The sequence below is a fragment of the Schistocerca gregaria genome, chromosome 6 (assembly GCF_023897955.1).
Source record: "Schistocerca gregaria isolate iqSchGreg1 chromosome 6, iqSchGreg1.2, whole genome shotgun sequence".
In the NCBI taxonomy this organism is placed as follows: Eukaryota; Metazoa; Arthropoda; class Insecta; order Orthoptera; family Acrididae; genus Schistocerca; species Schistocerca gregaria.
The window spans coordinates 319,903,754-319,926,078 of NC_064925.1; the positions used below are offsets into that span (position 1 = coordinate 319,903,754).

Here is a 22,325-nt window from a genome sequence, read left to right on the forward strand (position 1 = left end):
TGACTGGATTTGCGATTTCCTGTCAGAGAGGTCACAGTTCGTAGTAATAGATGGAAAAACATCGAGTAAAACAGAAGTGATTTCAGGCGTTCCCCAAGGTAGTGTTACAGGCGCTTTGCTGTTCCTTATCTACATAAACGGTTTGGGAGCCAATTTGAGGAGCCGTCTTCGGTTGTTTGCAGTTGACGCTGTCGTTTATCGACCAATAAAGTCATCAGAAGATCAAAACAAAATGCTAAACGATTTAGAAAAAATATCTGAATGATGCGAAAAGTGGCAGTTGACCCAAAATAAGGAAAAGTGTGAGGTCATCCACATGAGTGCTAAAAGGAACTCGTTAAATTTCGGTTACACGATAAATCAGTCTAATCTAAAAGGCGTAAATTCAACTAAATACCCAGGAATTACAATGACAAACAACTTAAATTGGAAAGAACTCATATATAAAATGTTGTGGGGAAGGCTAACCAAAGGCTGCGTTTTATTGGCAGGACACTTAGAAAATGTAACAGACCTACTAAGGAGACTGCCTTCACTACGCTTGTCCGTCCTCTTTTAGAATATTGCTGCGCGGTGTGGGATCCTTACCAGGTGGGACTGACGGAGTACATCGAAAAAGTTCAAAGAAAGGCCAACACGTTTTCGATTATCGCGAAATATGGGAGAGAGTGTCACAGAAATGATACAGGATTTGGGCTGGAAATCATTAAAAGAAAGGCGTTTTTCGTTGCGACGGAATCTTCTCACGAGATTCCAATAACAAACTTCCTCCTCCGAATTCGAAAATATTTTGTTGACGCTGACCTAGAAAGGGTGGAACGATCACCACGATAAAATAAGGAAAATCAGAGATCGTACGGAAAGATATAGGTGTTCATTCTTTTCGCGCGCTATACGAGATTAGAATAATAAGAGAATTGTGAAGGTTGCTCAATGAACACTCTGCGAGGCACTTAAATGTCATTTGCAGCCGGCCGGAGTGGCAGAGCGGTTCTAGGCGCTACAGTCTGGAACCGCGCGACCTCTACGGTCGCAGGTTCGAATCCTGCCTCGGGCAGGGATGTGTGTGTGCCCTTAGGTTAGTTAGGTTTAAGTAGTTCTAAGTTATAGGGGACTGATGTCCTTAGATGTTAAGTCCCATAGTGCTCAGAGCCATTTGAACCATTTGTGATTTGCAGAGTATCCATGTAGATGTAGATGCTTTCGCTATCATTTCATCCTCATCGACACGAGAGTCGCGTCCGTAGCAGTCACGCGGTTCCGGACTGAAGCGCCTAGAACCGCTCGGCTACCTAGGCCGGCATTTCATCATCAATAGTGTTGTTGTACCGTAGTGGATCTCTTCTCTTATACCTGAGCAGTAGCTTATATTCGTTTACGTTTAGTGTCAACTGTCAGTCCCTGCAACATTCATCAATCCTCTGTGGGTCCTTCTGCAAATCGTAACTGTCTCCTGGCGTAGCTACCTTCGTCTAGACAACCGCATCATCTGCGAACAGCCTTAAAGAGCTTCCAGTGCGTTATACTAGGTCATTTACATAGAATGCAAACAGTAACGACCGGATCACACACTTTTTGGGTATTCTGAAATTACTTTATTTTTTTCAGTAAGTGTGGGAGTCTTTCAAATGTCTTTCTGAAGAGCGAGCTGAGATTCGCAGGGTCTTTGTTTGCGGAGTCCATGTTCATCTTTATACAGGAGGTTTTCGTTCTCCAATAACGTCATAATACGCGTGCATAAAACAGGTTCAGTAATTCTACAACACACTGACATCGGCGCTATGGGCTATAGTTATGTACATCTGTCCTGAGACCCTTCTTGATAACGGAAATGACTTGCGCTTTTCCAGTTGCTAGGTAGTCTTCGTTGGTCCAGCGACCTACGGCACTCTGGTGCTTTTGGTCGCATCCCTTCTTTGAGTGGAACCACACGCAGCAAAGCGTGGGTTGTCTCCCTCCAGGTCACCGTTATTCTTTGTGTTACTTCAGAACAAGTCATTTTTCAGGGAAAACGTGTAGTAGCGTCACGGTTAGGCTGTGTACGGTGAGCGTGACCAGTTCCGTGGAACTGGTGCACAGTCTGCGGCGGCCAGCGCAGGACGCATTCAGCCGGCCGGCCAGCGCTCCCGCAGTTCTCGGAAGTTTCCAGCCGGCTTACTCAGCACAGCCGCAGACGGAAGCGCGGCATTCAGCACAGTGGCAGCCCCGCCCCGCCTTGTGTGCCGGGGGCGTCGCGTCACGCACGTCACCGTACGCGAATTCAGTCTGAGGAGAGCCCTTCGGCCAGAGGAGGTACTCTCGAAATCGTGAAACATTTTATTTATCACACTGAAATTTAGACATGGAGCTCGACGATGTGGATGATAGACACTGCCTGTCAAAAGGAGGGAAAATTTCACGGACTGAGAGGGTGTATGATGTTACTTCAGTGATTATAAAATCGATTAAAGTTTACAAAGAAGTTGGCCATATGACATTGCACCCTCTCTGGCCTGGATGCATGCACTTATTTGGGTAGGAAGAGTGTCATATAACCGTTGTATCCTCCACAGAGGCACGCTGGCCCACAACTGTTGCACCTGCTCCTTGATATCCTAGATACTGGCATTTGGACGGAGTTGACAACCGAGATAGTACCACACATGTTATGCTAGGACGGATCTGTGGATCCTGCTGACGACTGGAGTTCCTCAAATTAATGTGCCAGTTTGTAGGGACCCGTATTATGCGTGATGGAGCATTGTCAAAAAATGGTTGAAATGGCTCTGAGCACTATGGGACTTAACATCTGAGGTCATCAGTCCCCTGGACTTAGAGCTACTTAAGCCTAACTAACCTAAGGACATCACACACATCCATGCCCGAGGCAGGATTCGAATCTGCGACCGTGAATGCCCGAGGCACGATTCGAACCTGCGACCGTAGCAGCAGCGAGGTTCCGGACTGAAGGGCCTACAACCGCTCGGACACCGCAGCCAGCTTGAGCATTGTCCTGTTGAAAAATGGACCCCAATATTCTCGCGTGAAAGTAACTCGTGAGGGCGTAGAATGCTCGTGACGTACTGTTGTGCAGCCAGGCACCTTCACCTGAAGTGATACCCGGTGGCTCCCCTGACCATGACGCCAGGAGCACTGTTCCTTTGAAAGCATTGGAAAAATGGGATGTCTCCCCAGGTGGCCGCCATGCTCGCCGACGATGGTGATATGCGGTAGTGCATAATCGCGATTCTTCGTCGAAAACAATGCATCGCCATTCATCATCACCAGTCCATATTTCTCGGTCAGGCACCACTGCAAACGCAGACGTTTCTGTTGTGTTAACGGCTGCCTGTGCATGGGACGATAATACCATGCTAGCCGATGTGGCTGAGCGGTTGTAGGCGCTTCAGTCCGGAACCGCGCTGCTGCTACGGTCGCACGTTCGAAACCTGCCACGGGCATGGAAGTGTGTGATGTCCTTAGATTAGTTAGGTTTAAGTAGTTCTAAGTCTAGGGGACAGATGACCTCAAAAGTTAAGTCCTATAGTGCTTAGAGCCATTTGAATCATTTTGATAATACCATACTCTAGCTGCTGCTAGTGTGACCAAAAGTGATCACACAGAATGTCGCAGGGATATCAATACTCGTTCTCAGATGACAGGCGCAGATGTAAAGGGGGTGCTACCTGCTTGGTGCGTGATACCCCGATCCATTGAGGTTGACCAGACGTCGTCGACCGGAACCTTACGACGAATATGGGTATTTCACGTTTTCACGTTCGCATGCTGCCCCACATCTGGACACAGACACATCAGAATCCTCTAAATCTGGATACCGCACGACTCTACCAGCCGGCCAACTAGGAACCCACAGTCAGGTGCTGATAACGCAACTTCACACGAGTTCCCGAAGTCTTCTTCACATTGATCACTCAACGTTTGCGCCCGTTATGTACCCTACCAGGCCTGGTAACAACACTAAACACGAATAACACTAATGCTCCCTGGTGGCCGTTTTACCTGCCACAGACAAATGCAACTCTGATCGTTTACATCCCCAAGGATGGTGTGTACGTGTACGCATCCGACGATGTCTTCTCGGTCTTTCAGATTTTCGTCAGGCAGAATATTTACATAACATCTTCCGAGACAACAGTTATTTCTTATGATAATTTGCACAAGGGGAAAGGATGTGACGTTCAAACATTATATTTATATAGTGATTTAACACATAGCAGCAAGTGATGGAAAAGAGCGCAGGTCACAAAAAGAGCGAAAGGTCGAATGTACTGTTTTAAAGTATAGTATGTCAGATGTCCGTCTGTGGCAGGATCCTTGAGCTGAAATGTAATGACGTTCCTATAGGAAAACAACCTTCTCTCGAACAATCAATAGGGGTTCAGGAAAAACATGCGGAACACAGCTCGTTGTATTCATACAGCAGAAGTTGATGCAGGCCTCGGGGTGATCAAAATTTAAGAATAGTGTATACCAGAGGATAAAGTAGGTACAAAGACGAAGGCTGCTAGAAATCCTTGGGTAACAGAAGAAATATTGAACTTAATTGATGAAAGGAGAAAATATAAAAATGCAGTAAATGAAGCAGGCAAAAAGGAATACAAACGTCTCAAAAATGAGATCGACAGGAAGTGCAAAATGGCTAAACAGGGATGGCTAGAGGACAAATGTAAGGATGTAGAAGCTTATCTCACTAGGGGTAAGATAGATACTGCCTACAGGAAAATTAAAGAGACCTTTGGAGAGAAGAGAACCACGTGTATGAATATCAAGAGCTCAGATGGCAGCCCAGTTCTAAGCAAAGAAGAGAAGGCAGAAAGGTGGAAGGAGTATATAGAAGGTTTATACAAGGGCGATGTACTTGAGGACAATATTATGGAAATAGAAGAGGATGTAGATGAAGACGAAATGGGAGATACGATACTGCGTGAAGAGTTTGACAGAACACTGAAAGACCTGAGTCGAAATAAGGCCCCCGGAGTAGACAACATTCCATTAGAACTACTGACGGCCTTGGGAGAGCCAGTCATGACAAAACTCTACCAGCTGGTGAGCAAGATGTATGAGACAGGCGAAATACCCTCAGACTTCAAGAAGAATATAATAATTCCAATCCCAAAGAAAGCAGGTGCTGACAGATGTGAAAATTACCGAACTATCAGTTTAATAAGCCACGGCTGCAAAATACTAACGCGAATTCTTTACAGACGAATGGAAAAACTGGTAGATGCAGACCTCGGGGAGGATCAGTTTGGATTCCGTAGACATATTGGAACACGTGAGGCGATACTGATCCTACGACTTATCATAGAAGCTAGATTAAGGAAAGGCAAACCTACGTTCCTAGCATTTGTAGACTTAGAGAAAGCTTTTGACAATGTTGGCTGGAATACTCTCTTTCAAATGCTGAAGGTGGTAGTGAAAAATACAGGGAGCGAAAGGCTATTTACAATTTGTACAGAAACCAGATGGCTGTTATAAGGTTAGAGGGACATCAAAGAAAGCAGTGGTTGGGAAGGGAGTGAGACAGGGTTGTAGCCTCTCCCCGATGTTATTTAATCTGTATATTGAGCAAGCAGTAAAGGAAACAAAAGAAAAATTTGGAGTAGGTATTAAAATTCATGGAGACATAGTAAAAACCTTGAGGTTCGCCGATGACATTGTAATTCTGTCAGAGACGGCAAAGGACTTGGAAGAGCAGTTGAACGGAATGGACAGTGTCTTGAAAGGAGGATATAAGATGAACATTAACAAAAGCAAAACGAGGATAATGGAATGTAGTCAAATTAAATCGGGTGATGCTGAGGGAATTAGATTAGGAAATGAGACACTTAAAGTAGTAAAGGAGTTTTGCTATTTAGGAAGTAAAATAACTGATGATGGTCGAAGTAGAGAGGATATAAAATGTAGACTGGCAATGGCAAGGAAAGCGTTTCTGAAGAAGAGAAATTTGTTAACATCGAATATAGATTTATGTATCAGGAAGTCGTTTCTAAAAGTATTTGTTTGGAGTGTAGCCATGTATGGAAGTGAAACATGGACGATAACTAGTTTGGACAAGAAGAGAATAGAAGCTTTCGAAATGTGGTGCTACAGAAGAATACTGAAGATAAGGTGGATAGATCACGTAACTAATGAGGAGGTATTGAATAGGATTGGGGAGAAGAGAAGTTTGTGGCACTACTTGACTAGAAGAAGGGATCGGTTGGTAGGACATGTTTTGAGGCATCAAGGGATCACAAATTTAGCATTGGAGGGCAGCGTGGAGGGTAAAAATCGTAGAGGGAGACCGAGAGATGAGTACACTAAGCAGATTCAGAAGGATGTAGGTTGCAGTAGGTACTGGGAGATTAAGCAGCTTGCACAGGATAGAGTAGCATGGAGAGCTGCATCAAACCAGTCTCAGGACTGAAGACAACAACAACAACAGTGTATACCACCTCTAATAAAATCCAGTATCACTGCTTTTACAATTAAGTGTTCCCAGAAAGATAAATATGCTGCATCTGGTGTGTTTATGCCAGAGTGCTGTGAATGCCAAGCAGCTAATATTGGCCGGATGGGAAGCAATTTTAAAATTAGGTTTCAGGAGCATTTACTCACTAAGAAGGGGCAGGTTAAGCGTAATTCCGTCTTTGCTAAGCACCTTAAACCTAGTGGCCACCTACACTCGGAAACCATGCTCCCAAAGGAAGTGGCTTAATCTGCTTCGAGAGATCGAAATTGTTAAACATTCACACACTCAATGATAAGTAATCAGGCAAAAATCAGGTTTTATATGACGGCATATAACAATATAGTAGTTTTTAGCTTTTTATTACCAGGGCATTGCTCGTTTGTCATGTGTATAGCCACATAATTGGAGTCTTATCTTTATTTTATGGCTCTACGTATTTTGCTTCATTATTCTTTTATACTGCTTTTGAGCGTAACTCCGCCTCTGTGCATAGCTTCATATCTGGCACGTCCTGTATTGTGTATATTCCTATATGCTCTATTAAGTTTTTTTTATGTCTTAATTTATCCACTACTATTTGAATTTTACGTCCTCCGTTATCGCACTGTAAACCCGACTGCAGCGCCGCATAGCGACTGTCATTACTACGAGCCCAATATTTTGTATAAGCTACGTTCATTCATATGTATGCACTATGCAGGGTCGTTGTAATGTACTGCCGTGTTACGGTTTGCGCGTGGGATCCTGTTCTGCGCTGCTGTACCTGTCGTCGCTTCTATTAGCTAATACGCATTTTTCGCTTTCTCCTTCGCTATCTACTCATATCTGATCCAGGTGATTTTATTTATTTAATTTTTAAATTTTTTCCTTATAGGTTACCTTTTAGTACGTTGTATTCGATATTTTGCTTTCTGTTTGGCAGAAAATTTCTGATTTTTTAATGTGAGTTACGTTACATTACTCTACATAAATTTATTCGGTCTGTCTTTGAAGCTTAATGTGCTTTTATACTAGTCCAGGATAGGACCATGCCGAATTTATTGTAATGTCGTCGCCCTTTTATAGTTTTTGATAATCTGATGATACCCTATCCGAGCGAAAAGAGTTATTCTTAAGATAATAAAGAATATTCCGCAACCTATGACTGTTTTTAAATAGTTTACATGAAATGTAGTACGCGCAAGAACGTTGCAAATCATTATAACTTAAGAATTGTACAGTAGAATAAGTTGTCTGGTCTGGCTATTGGTTTCGGCAAAATAACAGAGACACCCTTGCATAACTACCTTATTTTGACGTGGTATTACACAACAGTAGAGGAAACGTTTATTGTTTCTGGACATAGCTTTCTGCCCTGGGTCCTCAATTTTGAATTAATCGAGAAAGAAACAGAAGTAACGGATGTTGTGATTTACCAATGAATGGAAGTATGTAATATCTGAAGCTTGTATAAGTACATCTTTCATTACAAAGGATATGAGCCACAGTGACTTTGTCAGTGTTCATGGAGGAATTAGGAAGTATGACCCGAAGTTGAAAATTGCTATTTACATGGTTAAATATCAATGCAGATTATTCAAATTCCGTGTATGTTCGTCCACATCATAGCGTCATTCACCCTTGGGTTCATCATTCTCTGCTAAAAACAAAAGAGAATATCAACCTGAAGTTAACACCCTTACATCTACATTTACATGACTACTGTACAGTTCGCAGTTGAGTGCCTAGCAGAAAATTAATCGAACCACTTTCACACTACTTCTTTACTGTTCTGCTCTCTTAACAGTGCGCGGGAAGAACGAACTCTTAACTCTTTCCGTGCGAACTCTGATTTCTCATCTTTTCTTGCAAAGATCATTTTCCCCAACGTAGACAGGTGACGACAAAATATTTCGCATTTTGAAGAAAACGTTCGAGACAGAAACTTTCTAAAAAGTTCTCACCGCGATGAAAAACTCCTTTGTTGTAATGATTGCCACCCCCAACTGACGTACTACGTACGCAACGCTCTCTTCCCGATGTCGCAACAAAACAAAACAAACTGCATATCTTTGAACTTTTTCGATGTCCTCCGTCCATCCTAAATTGCTTTGTGTGTAAAGACGTTCTTCCTCTAACGGCAGAGAAAATGAGGGTATTCGTTCAACATGTACTACACAGCGAATATTATGGAACTTGCCTTGTGAGTGAATATATATCCTATCTTATCTCTGGTATTGTTTCTTCTCCCGTTCAGAAACTGTTCTTTTGGTTTAGAGGATAATTAAATAAATATATTGTGTTGTTTTAATAAATTAGATAATATATTCTGTTAATAGTTTCAACTTTTTTGCCACTGTAAGAGAAAATTATATTTTTTTGACATACAAAGTTATTCCACCATGTACTTTTACAGGAAATGTAACATCCTTAGATTTAAAAATTGAGATAAGTTTATAAATATTACAAACTTTGGTAAATGCATATTGTATCACATGATATATACGATATCACTTGACCACACATAACAAAATGAATAAATAAGTAGCACTGAAGAAAAACAAAAATTATTTTTACTACCTGAAAAATTGTGAACTTGTGATGCACAAGTTTCTTTGAGACAATTCTTCAGCCGTGTGACTGGCTCGAGAAAAATATGACTGATATAACCCAATACGTTATAAAGTTCCATGGAACCGAAATTAGCATCGACTGTGCCTGAAGAAGGGTTCATAGGACATCTAATGCTTTCGCTATATATAAACGCTTTATCAGAGAGAAAAAAAGCATCACTGTAAGCTCATTCGGCGTCAGCGCTGTTGTGTACAGGAAAGGCTCGTCCTTATATGGTCATAAGGAATTGCAGAAAGACAAAATACCATACCTGGTATAGTAATGACGGGATGGCTGTTTAAGTCCATGGAAGTGTAACCTAATGACTATAAGAAGAGAAAGTATTTGCGTTACAAGATTAATGTTAAACATTTTGAGCACATCACTTCGTGTATGTAGCTAAGACTAATGCTGAGAAGCAGTATGATACGAGACGATTGTTTAAAACTGCTAATAGGGAATGCGAATGGAAGACTTATAAACGGTTCTAGAAAATGCAGTGCATATATATAAGAAATCACATACAATGTCCTCACCGATAGCTGAATGCAGTACTCGCTTCGGCGGTACATATACTAAAATTGGAACGATACAGAGAAGATTGGCATGGCCCCTGCGCAAGGATGACACGCAAAATCGTGAAGCGTTCCACATTTTTGTCCTTGACTTCTGGTACAAAGTTGTGACCGAGCATAGCACCCTCACCCGAAAACCATCTTACCGACGAACTTTGGCCGCTTATCTCCGCAGCGTCTTCCTTGACCCCCCTCGAAGTTGGGGTGTACCATGCCTACCTGTCACATGATGCAACACCCTTATCCACGTTCCCATGCATCGACCAAACAAACAAAAAATTAAAAAAAGGAAGAGGACAGAATATGTTATATCTTGTTGCATTTAATGTTTTTCTTATTAATTAATTAATTAATTAATTTTTTTGCTTAACTAACAGTCATTTGTATATGTTTAAATGTACCTTGAAGAACTCTTGCATAGTGACTATATATGTACTTTCAGTTTGTTCAATCCAAAAAAAAAAAGTGGTCAGCGTGACGGTCTGCCGCCGTAAGGGGCCCGGGTTCCATTCCTAGCTGGGTCAGGAATTTTGTCCGCTCAGGGTCTGGGTGTTGTGCTGTCTTGATCATCATTTCGTCCCCATCCGGCGTTCAGGTCGCCCAATGTGGCGTCGAATGTAGTAAGACCTGCTCCAAGGCGGCCGGACCTGCCCCGTAAGGGGCCTCCCGGCCAATGACGCCAAACGGTCACTTCCATTACATACAACAGTGCAGCCAACTTGAGAGTTTTCTGGGCACCACAAGTCTTGCTACTTGCAGGCATCGAAATTTTATGACAGCGCAGTTTCTGGGAGAGATACTGCTAAATGAAATGATTTTAGAGGGAACAGTTTTGGCAACCTTGGGTGGTGGAAAAGAAGAGCGCTGTTGAAATGACAACCACAGCGATTAACCAATAATTTCTATGTCCTGAATGAAAATCCATGCTGGCCAACCGATACTATGAACATATGCAGGGAAATTTTTGTACGCCACATGCAGAATAAGTGTCCTTCGCGCCTATTCGTACTTGTGAACATTTTGCATCTGTGTATGATGCGAAACAGTCTGATTTAAAGGGAAGGAGAGGCACACAGCAATCAGTTGCAATCCCATTAGATTTTGTTACTCTTGCATATCTAGCTTTCGGCTATAAATAGCCATATTCAGGGCTAAAATACAAGGAATTAATTTACTGTACTGTAAATAGAAAAGTAAGTAAAACAATGTTTTCCAGTAGCAGCTACGAATTCTGGTCAACATACCAATGGAGTTATAATCCAACAAACTAGCAGTAGTACATGGCACCATACGATTTTACTGGTGTATAGGGAGCAGAAACCTGAAGCGGTTGTTTACAGCAAGCACAGCAGCCGTAGTTTATGTCATGTAGTGTAGGTATTTTCCTCTATGTTACAAATTAACTAACAGAGTTTCATTTCAGTACAGTTCTTTAAAAAACCTTCTTTTAATATATAAAACCAACAAGCATATTTACATTTCACTTTGAAATATTCCAGGACTATCTAATACTATATCTATTTTACTACCAAACAAGTAAATCGCTATTCAGTTTTTAGCCTTAAAGACTAGATATAATGGCAGTTTGTTTTATTGTTTTTCTGCAGACAGCGTAACGCAACTGGAGCTACGTCATACGTTTATGTATGAAATCTTACGTCAGTAGAGAGCGTTTGTATATTGTGTTAAATGTACCTGATTAAATCAGCCTTGTCATCTTGATCTTCATTAAAAAATTTTGTGGGGACATTTACATTTCATTTATAGCAAATATTTAGTGGATCACTTAACCACTATGGGACGAGTGCCTGCGTTAGGTTTTAGCTTTCGGTCAATTACAAATTGATATGTATCTTTTTAATTTTTATTTCTAAAGTGATATAACAATTTTGCACACGACAGTCGTATGAGTCTATTAATGATTTTTTTCATAGGCTTTGGTGGATCGCTTCATCACTAAGATATGAGCAAGCACGTTGTAATTTGGGATTTCTTGAATATTTCAAAGTGATATGCAAATATACTTGTTGATTTTAGATATTTAAAAAAGGGTTTTAAACTACTGCATCGAAATGGAACTCTGTTAGTTAATTTGTAACATAGAGGGCGTTACTTGCACTACATGACGTAAACTAAGGCTGCTGTACTTGCTGTAAACTACCGCCACAAGTTCCTTCTGCCTATACACACGCAAGATCGTAAGACGACGTGTACTGCCGTGAGTGTGTTGGAATGGAACTCAGTTGGTATGTTGACCAGGATGGGTACTGCCATTGGATAACTTGGTGTTTTAACTTTGTTCTATGTAAAGTAAATTAATGGCTGATTCTGTAATTTCCTTGCATTTTAGCACCGAAAATATCTGTTTGAAGCCGAAATCGAGATATGCAAGAGCAATAAAAGCTAATGAGATTGCATTGCTGTGTGCATCTCCTTGCTTACAGTCTAAGCCGCTGTTCACAACAGTTCCTTATGAAATCAAAGTTGGTTAAGAGACTGACTTATGCTGGAATATCGCTCAAGAGACTGTTCGTGAGCTTTAGCGATAGTCAGCTTTATTGTTGTTACACACCAGATCAAGTTGTGACCAGCTGCAGCTTATATCCACATAATACCTGCACCATGCAGACCCCTCTCTCCCACGTGCAGCGTTAGATGCACGCAGCACCCAGGCGCATGGCAAGAAAATATACTGAAGCGTTCTAATCAAAGTCCACCTTCTCATGTTCCTTTGGTCTCAAAATAATTAATTTCTAACACCCAGAAGTGATTTTAACTAACGCAATGGATTGTTCTTTTAATCTTGATTTGTAGTTGAACGATGATTTTCTGGAAAAAACACTTCAGTGCGAGTTGTTAATTAATGTTATGATGTATAACTGCCATTAATTTAGGTGCGGCCCGAAATAGATAATTTTTAGGCAAGAAAAGCATAAATAATATGCTAGCTTAGCGCTCGCTACTTCGCTCGTGTGGACTGTACGGTCTGCACGGATACTTTTGTCTTTCTTTAATCGAATTTTTATGTTGTTCACAAATCGTAACACCTTCTAAACATTTCACGCTAATTAATTCCATAGACGCATGGTATTTCCCGAATGTACTTCTTGCCAGAATATGATTCTGGTAGCTGGAGTCCAAGGTCTTTGTGAATCATGTCTTTTGCGTTCTTGTGGTGAGATTTCCATGGAAGCTTTCATCCTCTAACGCATATTTCTTTATATCTTACCGAAAACTGAAATACAAACTTAGATTTAGCTTGAAAAGTTTTTAATATAACGAAATATTTTCTTTAAAATTTTAATTCCTTATTTCACCTCCTTAGCAGCTGAATTTTCAAAAACAGTAAAATACGTTTTTCTTATTTCCAACGGAAAGCTAAACAAAATTTCCATAGATTTAGCTCCGAAAACGCTTTCATAATGAAATAATTTCATTAAACTTTTCATCCTCTATTTCATTCCCTTACAGGATTGAACTTCCAAAAACACTGAAACAAGTACTTTTTTAATTCCTAACCGAGAAGTCAAATACCAATTTACATAGATGTAGTTTAAGAATGCCTTAGTAGTACTTTAATAATGATTTGTTTCTAATAAACTTGCACCCACAGTTTTATCGCAATAGTGGCTGAATTTCTAAAAATGTTGAAAGATGTATATTTTTTATTTCTAAAAAATCAAATACCAATTTTTGTAGTTCTAACTTCAAAATTACCTTAATGGAGACATATTTTCAAAAAGCCTTTCATCCCTGTTTCACCCCGTTAGGAGCGGAATTTCAAACGATCCCTTCTTAAACAATGCCTGCAGTGTAAGATCCACACCGCCTCCAAATTCCAAATTTGTATCCTTAGCTGTTTGGCCTGAGATATGATGAGAAAGTGAATCAAGTGTTTCACGCCATGAGGGGTCGAATCTCCAAAAACAGTGGAATACATATTTTTCAAATTCGTAACCGCGAAGCTAAATGCCAATTTTCACAGATTTAGGTGTAAAAATGGTTTCAAAATGAAATATTATCAGAAGACATTTCACCCCTTATTTCACCCCCTAAGGGATTGAATTTTAAAAAACAATGAAATGTATAGATTTTTAGTTGTAACAAAGAAGCCAAATACGAATATTCATAGACTTAACTTCAAAAAGTGCTTGCGTAATGAAATATTTCCATAAAAATTCGCATCCCCTACTTCACCCCCAAGAGGGCTGCATTTACAAAAAAAAAAAAAAAAACGTATTTATGTCAAACCTAGACGCAAAATTAAAATCTTCATAGATTTAGTGTTTAGAAAATGCTTTCATAATGAAATATTTCATAAAACATTTCATTCTCTATTTCACCTCCTTAAGGGGTGGATCTACACAAACACCGAAATATATATATTTTTTACTTGTAACCGAGAAGACAAATACCAGTTTTCATAGATGTAGCTTCAAAAATGCTTAACTAGCTGTCTAGTAACAATTTATTTTTAAAAACTTTCATCCACTGTTTCACTCCTATATAGGTCAAATTTTCAAAAGTACTGAAACATGAGAGATCAAAGTTTTAGCTTCTCAATTGCCTTCATAACGACGTATTTCGTCGTCTTAGCAGTGGAATTTCGAAAAATCCCTTCTTAAACGACGCATATAGCCAAAACATTCAAGATTCAGTAAACATAGGTCTAAAGCGTATACTTTAAGAGCTGTGAGCACTTGCTCATCTTCACAACTCTGAAACACACTTCCTCTACTGACCAACTGCCCACAGGTCTTACAGTGTTCATTTTAGAACTCTTGTAAAAAAAATGGCTCCGAGCACTATGGGACTTAACTGCTGAGGTCATCAGTCCCCTAGAAGTTAGAACTACTTAAACCTAACTAACCTAAGGACATCACACACATCCAGTCCGAGACAGGGTTCGAACCTGCGACCGTAGCGGTCGCGCGGTTCCAGACTGTAGCGCCTAGAACCGCTCGGCCACTCCGGCCGGCAGAGCTCGGGTGCACCGGATATATTTTTCATGTCTTCATCCGCAGTATCCCTGACCCGCGGCGGCTTCGTTTCGTCTCTTATTCCTCCTTTATTTGCTTGTTCCCGTGTGACCTGCACAGGAGTATTCATAATGTATGTACAGGGACAGGTCGCAGACGCATGGCTGACGACATATAGATGTTTGGGACTAGCTGTGAGTCATACACGGACAGCCAAGTGGTAAGGCGGCCGCTCGCGTTCAGCGGGAAAGCCGGGTTCGAGCCCCGATCCGGTACAAATGTTCACTGTCTTCCTTCCATTCTACAGCTGATGGTTGTCCTTATTCGCAATTGCCAATACATTTAATGTATTTCATAACGGCTGTAGCCGCCACAGTGTCTGTTCCTTTGCACATGAGTGCATGTCCAAAGGAACTTCGCATCGGAGTCAGAACTATACTGGCACTGCAATATCGTTGTAATTATTGTTAACCACAACTGGTCTCTGAGTTTCATCCATTTAATGGTTAGTGCTTGTTCTGCACTTGCTTGTCATTATAAGTGATACTTGGAGTTTTGCCTAGTTGTTGCTGCTGTACTGGTACTTTACATCTGGGGGCGTTCAAATCAGTATTTTTGTTTGCCCGTCGTGCCGTTTGTTGTTAGCCTAGTGTTTAATGAACGGGTGTCTTCAGTGTTGGTAAATTTAGTTTGTGAAGTGGTTGTTTCAACGCCTTGGGATATTTTCTTGTATTTATTATTCAGTCTTTCAGTCACTGTAAGGAAATTTCTCAAACTAATGTACGATGTCAAACTGCGTTTGGATCGTTCTGAGATCTAAGCGCCATGGAAGAGAGACTTACTTGCAAATGTTAGCAATTAAGTACCACCTCCTAGATGTAAGCTGCTTGTCGTAGAAATTTCAGATTGGTGCAAATAAGTCTCTGATTGTGTAGCCTAGGTGACCTATCGGCTGTTTTCCTGTTTCAAGTAACTTTCTGAGATTAACGATGTCGCCCTGTTCACATAAGTTGGTATCGGGGAGACGTTTATTACGCCATCATTTTAACGATTTATGTTGTTAAGCCGTGATTGATCTGTGTAGTTTTGGGTGACGTTACTGCCTGATTATTATAGCAGACTTGAAGGTTTTGTGCCATTAAGTTATTAAGGCGTGGACGAGTTACATTTTCTTAACATGTATCTTTTAGCTCATGTTTCACTTGAGTTAGTAGCTCTTAGTTGTGGGTCCAGTGTATGGGGCAGCGCTTGGCCGTGGGTGGGGTCTGTTGCTGTTACGTACTGGCATGGCGTTTTTTCTGGAGTGTTTGTGGCTACAAAACATTGCCTTAGTGGAGCTAAGTTTGTTTAGCCTACGCTCTTTCGTCAATATTTCCCGCCAAATATTTTATGCTCTCCTGAAATGGGTAATATCAGATTTATGAGTAACCTTCAGATTTTCTAAACCAGATTATTTCACCCCGTAGCTATCAACAAAACCAAACGAGGATAATGGAATGTAGTCGAATTAAGTCGGGTGATGCTGAGGGAATTAGATTAGGAAATGAGACACTTAAAGTAGTAAAGGAGTTTTGCTATTTGGGGACCAAAATAACTGATGATGCTCGAAGTAGAGAGAATATAAAATGTAGACTGGCAATGGCAAGGAAAGCGTTTCTGAAGAAGAGAAATTTGTTAACATCGAGTATTGATTTAAATGTGAGGAAGTCATTTCTGAAAGTATTTGTATGGAGTGTAGCCATGTATGGAAGTGAAACATGGACGATAAATAGTTTGGACAAGAAGAGAGTAGAAGCTTTCGAAATGTGGTGCTACAGAAGAATGCTGAAGATTAGATGGGTAGATCACATAACGAATGAGGAGGTATTGAATAGAATTGGGGACAAGAAGAGCTTATGGCACAACTTGACAAGAAGAAGGGATCGGTTGGTAGGACATGTTCTGAGGCATCAAGGGATCACGAATTTAGTACTGGAGGGCAGCTTGGAGGGTAAAAATCGTAGAGGGAGACCAAGAGATGAATACACTAAGCAGATTCAGAAGGATGTAGGTTGCAGTAGGTACTGTGAGATGAAGAAGCTTGCACAGGAGAGAGTAGCATGGAGAGCTGCATCAAACCAGTCTCAGGACAGAAGACCACAACAACAACAACACTTACTGAGCTAATATTTTGATCCTTTGAGTTTACTTTCTGTAGTGATCAATGTTTGAGACTTTTTTTCTAATTATTTTGCCATCACTTCCGAATGGTATTCATTCCATGCATGTAAAAGAAAATCTCGCTGGATCTTAACTGTTGGCACTTAACTTTCATGATTGGTCTGTTCTGAAAATTGAATGTTTGGACTTGTGATTTGGTAATTAGTAATCACAGCTGCTGACGTTTCTTCCAAAGGCTACTCTAATACAGAAATTGATTCAATTTTTTTAAAAAACTCTTTTGAAAACTGTAAGTCCCAAATTCGTTCATAATCTTTTAGGAGAGAAATGCTTTTAATTATTCCAAGGCCAAATTGCTTTGGCTAAGAAATGTTGTACCTTGTTGTTGTTGTGGTCTTCAGTCCTGAGACTGGTTTGATGCAGCTCTCCATGCTACTCTATCCTGTGCAAGCTTCTTCATCTCACAGTACCTACTGCAACCTACATCATCAGTTATTTTTCTCCCCAAATAGCAAAACTCCTTCACTACTTTAAGTGTCTCATTTCCTTATCTAATTCCCTCAGCATCACCCGACTTAATTCGACTACATTCCATTATCCTTGTTTTGCTTTTGTTGATCTTCATCTTAGATCCTCCTTTCAAGACACTACCCATTCCGTTGAACTGCTCTTCCAAGTCCTTTGCTGTCTCTGACAGAATTACAATGTCATCGGCGAGCCTTAAGATTTTTATTTTTTCTCCATGGATTTTAATACCTACTCCGTATTTTCCTTTTGTTTCCTTTACTGCTTGCTCAATATACAGATTGAATAACATCGGGGAGAGGCTACAACCCTGTCTCACTCCCTTCCCAACCACTGCTTCCTTTGATGTCCCTCGACCCTTATAACTGCCATCTGGTTTCTGTACAAATTGTAAATAGCCTTTCGCTCTCTGTATTTTTCCCCTACCACCCTCAGAATTTGAAAGAGAGTATTCTAGCCAACATTGCCAAAAGCTTTCTCTAAGTCTACAAATGATAGGAACGTAGGTTTGCCTTTCCTTAATCTAGCTTCTAAGATAAGTAGTAGGATCAGTATCGCCTCACGTGTTCCAGTATGTCTACGGAATCCAAACTGATCTTCCCCGAAGTCGGCTTCTACTAGTATTTCCATTCGACTGTAACGAATTCTCGTTAGTATTTTGCAGCTGTGACTTATTAAACTGATAGTTCGGTAATTTTCACATCTTTCAACACCTGCTTTCTTTGGGATTGGAATTATTATATTATTCTTGATGTCCTAGGGTATTTCGCTTGTATCATACATCTTGCTCACCAGATGGTAGAGTTTTGTCAGGACTGGCTCTCCCAAGGCTGTCAGTCGTTCTAATGGAATCTTGTCTACTCCCGCGGCCTTGTTTCGACTCAGGTCTTTCAGTGCTCTGTCAAACTCATCACGCAGAATCATATCTCCCATTTCATTTTCATCTACATCCTCTTCCATTCCCATAATATTGTCCTCAAGAACATCGCCCTTGTATAGACCCTCTACATCCTGCTTCCACCGTTCTGCTTTCCCTTCTTTGCTTAGAACTGGGTTTCTATCTGAGCTCTTGATATTCATCCAAGTGGCTCTCTTTTCTCCTAAGGTCTCTTTAATTTGCCTGTATGCAGTATCTATTTTACCCCTAGTGAGATAAGCCTCTACATCCTTACATTTGTCCTCTAGCCGTTACTGCTTAGCCATTTTGCTCTTCCTGTCGATCTCATTTTTGAGACGTTTGTATTCCTTTTTGCCTGCTTCATTTACTGCATTTTTATATTTTCTCCATTCATCAATTAAATTCAATATTTGCTTCTGTTACCCAAGGATTTTTACTAGTCCTCGTCTTTTTACCTACTTGATCCTCTACTGCCTTTACCACTTTATCCCTCAAAGCTACCCATTCTTTTTCTACTGTATTTCTTTCCCCCATTCTTGTCAATTGTTCCCTTATGCTCTCCCTGAAACTCTGTACAACCTCTGGTTCTTTTAGTTTATCCAGGTCCCATCTCCTAAAATTCCCACCTTTTTGCAGTTTCTTCAGTTTTAATCTACAGTTCATAACCAATAGACTGTGGTCAGAATCCACATCTGCCCCTGGAAATGTCTTACAATCTAAAACCTGGTTCCTAAATCTCTGGCTTACCATTATATAATCTATCTGAAAAGTAGTATCTCCAGGGTTCTTCCATGTATACAACCTTCTTTCATAGTTCTTGAACCAAGTGTTATCTATGATTAGGTTGTGCTCTGTGCAAAATTCTACCAGGCGGCTTCCTCTTTCGTTTCTTACCCCCAATTCATATTCGCCTACTACGTTTCCTTCTCTTCCTTTCCTACACTCGAATTAAATTTTCGTCTACCTTCACTATGTAAATAATTTCTTTTATTTCATCATACATTTCTTCAATTTCTTCGTCATCTGCAGAGCTAGTTGGCATATAAACTTGTACTACTGTGGTAGGCGTCTCTATCAACAAAACTTTCAAGTCCTGGAACATTAGGTATTCCTGTACCTCCTCGAACAATGGCTACAGTAAACCATCCATTGCCATGACCAAATGAATAATTTATATTTAAACTAAAGTTCAGTCTGCAACTACAGAAAACAGCAGGACCATCCAGCAGGGCTTGAGCAGCGACAGACTTAACTGGAATACGATTCTTCTTGTCTCCGGCTGTTGTAGCAAACTCGATGTTCTCGATGGTCTTGTAGACTGTTTGTTTAGAACGGCGTCGGTATCTTCTGTACGGCATCTTGGCAGCGTTCAATGCAGTTGCCTGTGCAGCAGCAGCAGCAGCGCGACATAGCCGCTGCGCGGAGCTCGCTCGCTTTTATACAAGTCCGAACTTGTTCACTATGCCGTTTGTAGTAGCTTACCTGCATTCCTATTGTTTTATTCATTATTAAACCTACTCCTGCATTACCCCTATTTGATTTTTTAGTTATAACCCTGTATTCACCTGACCAAAAGTGTTGTTCCTCCTGCCACCGAACTTTACTAATTCCCACTATATCTAACTTTAACCTATCCATTTCCCCTTTTAAATTTTCTAACCTACCTGCCCGATTAAGGGATCTGACATTCCACGCTCCGATCCGTAGAACGCCAGTTTTCTTTCTCCTGATAACGACGTCCTCTTGAGTAGTCCCCGCCCGGAGATCCGGAATGTTTTACCCAAGAGAACGCCATCATCATTTAACCATACAGTAAAGCTGCATGCACTCGGGAAAAAATACGGCCATAGTTTCCCCTTGCTTTCAGCCGTTCGCAGTACCAGCACAGCAAGGCCGTTTTGGTTATTGTTACAAAGCCAGATCAGTCGATCATCCAGACCGTTGCCCCTGCAACTACTGAAAAGGCTGCTGCCCCTCTTGTACCTTAGTATCTTGCAATTTTGTATTTATTTCTTATGTCGTGCTTGTGGCATTTGGTGAGGGGCTTAAACTGATTATTTATAAAAAACAAAATTAGTAATGGTAGTGCTGTTGCTCATTCTCTGGCATGGTCAATTTTGTATTCGGTTTGTTCATGTAGTGTTTTCCACAAATTAATGTGAATTGTCAGAGGAAAAATGAGGCAGTTATCGTGGGTCCGCCCTTAAGTGTGTCCTTCTCCTTTCCCATTTTATGTAACGGGATTTTACCCCTTCTCAAAATACGGAAATAGAGTGCTTGCCGTAAGATGAGATTTCCTTCACAGTATTTAAAAGTGAAGAAGTGCTTATAGATCGTAAGGTATGCACGTTAGAGCCTATGTTAACCAGCCTTTTTTGCTTCCAATGGTCATTCCTCTTAAGCCATCAACGCTGAGCATTCCTCTTGGGAGACCCTGTACGCAGTGTTACCAGACGGCGTTCAGTCTCGTAATAGGCAATGGTTACAATGTATTGGTTCATCGGTGTGTACACCGTGCTTTTCTTGCAATTAACTAGTCTATTTTCGAACATAGCTTCTCTTAAATTGTTATGAAACTTCTCGTCAGGTTTATTTGGCATCACTATTGCTTTGCCCCATGTTCTTACGACACAACTTCTTGGAAGCTCGATGCAGCCAGAGTATTGCTTTAGTCTGGTTTTGTAGTATTTGTCTACTAGCTTCCATCCAAACTTTCATTGCTGCTTCCTGGTGTGAAGCAGCTAAACCACATTTCATCTGTAATAGCAAATTTGGCAGTTACGTTGGAATTACACAAATATGTAGTACCTCACTAATGTATATCCAAGGATCACTTAGGAATGATGTTCCACCGTTATCATAATTTGGTTTAATGTTCGTGTAAAGTCATTTGCGTTGCTTGTTTGGAACCTGATCTATTGGTCGATATCTTTACGATCATATTCGCGACACAAATTGTGAAAACCTCATCTATTTGTTGTGTAGATCTGCGTTTGTAATATTTACCTCTGTTAAATCCATGTTGGGAAGCTGCTTTCCTTTCTTTATAATACGTTCCGTTACTTACAACTGCGAGACCTGCGCTGTAGGCTAACAGTCCTGGTAAACGGCCCTCGAATTAGGCATATTCACCCATGATAAACATTTATTTCGGACGATTGACTGTGAACCGCGCGAAGCTTAAGCTAATGTGGTATCTAGTGAATCAGTAAGACTCGTGGTGTTATAGAGAAGTTTGTTCAACTAACTGGCCACGAAAGATCTATTTATTTTTCGTTAAGTCTCGTAGACGGTGAACTTCGACGGCAAGGTGTAAAGTTCTCGGACTGACGTTGGAAAATGGTCTCCTTTAGGCGAAAAAAGCACTTATTTCTCAATGAAGTCCCCTTTTAAGAAAATGCAGTTGGTCTAATGTTTTCCAATTGAAAAGATTTTTTGGGAAATCCAAAGGTATCTCGTGTGTTCTGCCGTCAACAGAGATTTATCACAAATACGTGGACTGGTATTGTTCGCGATTATATTACTGGGCCTGGAGGGAAGTACTATCCTGTGTGAAGTACTAGCAGAAATATTGGAGAATGTCCCGTTTGCAGTCACGCAAGATATAGTCCCAGCATGAATGGGTCCCACCACACTTAGTCACTGCAGTCAGAGGACACTTAGACAATGGTTTCCGCAACTGCTGAACTGGAAGGGGAGGGTCAGTAAGGTGGCCACAACGTTCTTCCTACTTCCCTTCTTCTCTTCTGTGGATTTCCTTTTGTTTTGGGGGAGATGAAGTGTTTGTGTACGGGACACCGGTACTAACTCCATAAGGGCTGGCTGCCCATTTGGCTGAAGCTGCAGCCTTTATTGGTGGAACACATGGTCGTTTAGAGGGTGTTAGACAATAAATTAGCACGCAGATGCCAGCTGTGCACTAATGTAAACAGGCGACGTTTTCAACAGCAACATCTCTGAAACAATTCATCACACGGCACTTTGAACATCTCTAAACATCACCAGCATCAAAATTTTCGTGGATCACTATCGGGGGTACGGTGCACCTCTGACATTTTTGTCACATAAAGTGTTTTTTTTATGTCCTCTAAACACTCCAAATTTTTGTATATGTAGTTTTTTACGCCCAGTATATCTTGAAC

General features: G+C 40.9%; 1 non-coding gene across 1 annotated transcript; it reads left to right on the forward strand.

Annotated features, from left to right (window-relative positions):
* Positions 1 to 9,597: 9,597 nt before the first annotated feature.
* On the forward strand, positions 9,598 to 9,704 carry LOC126279694 (U6 spliceosomal RNA). The gene has a single exon (XR_007551158.1). It is a non-coding gene; the product is annotated as a U6 spliceosomal RNA (small nuclear RNA).
* Positions 9,705 to 22,325: the final 12,621 nt, after the last annotated feature.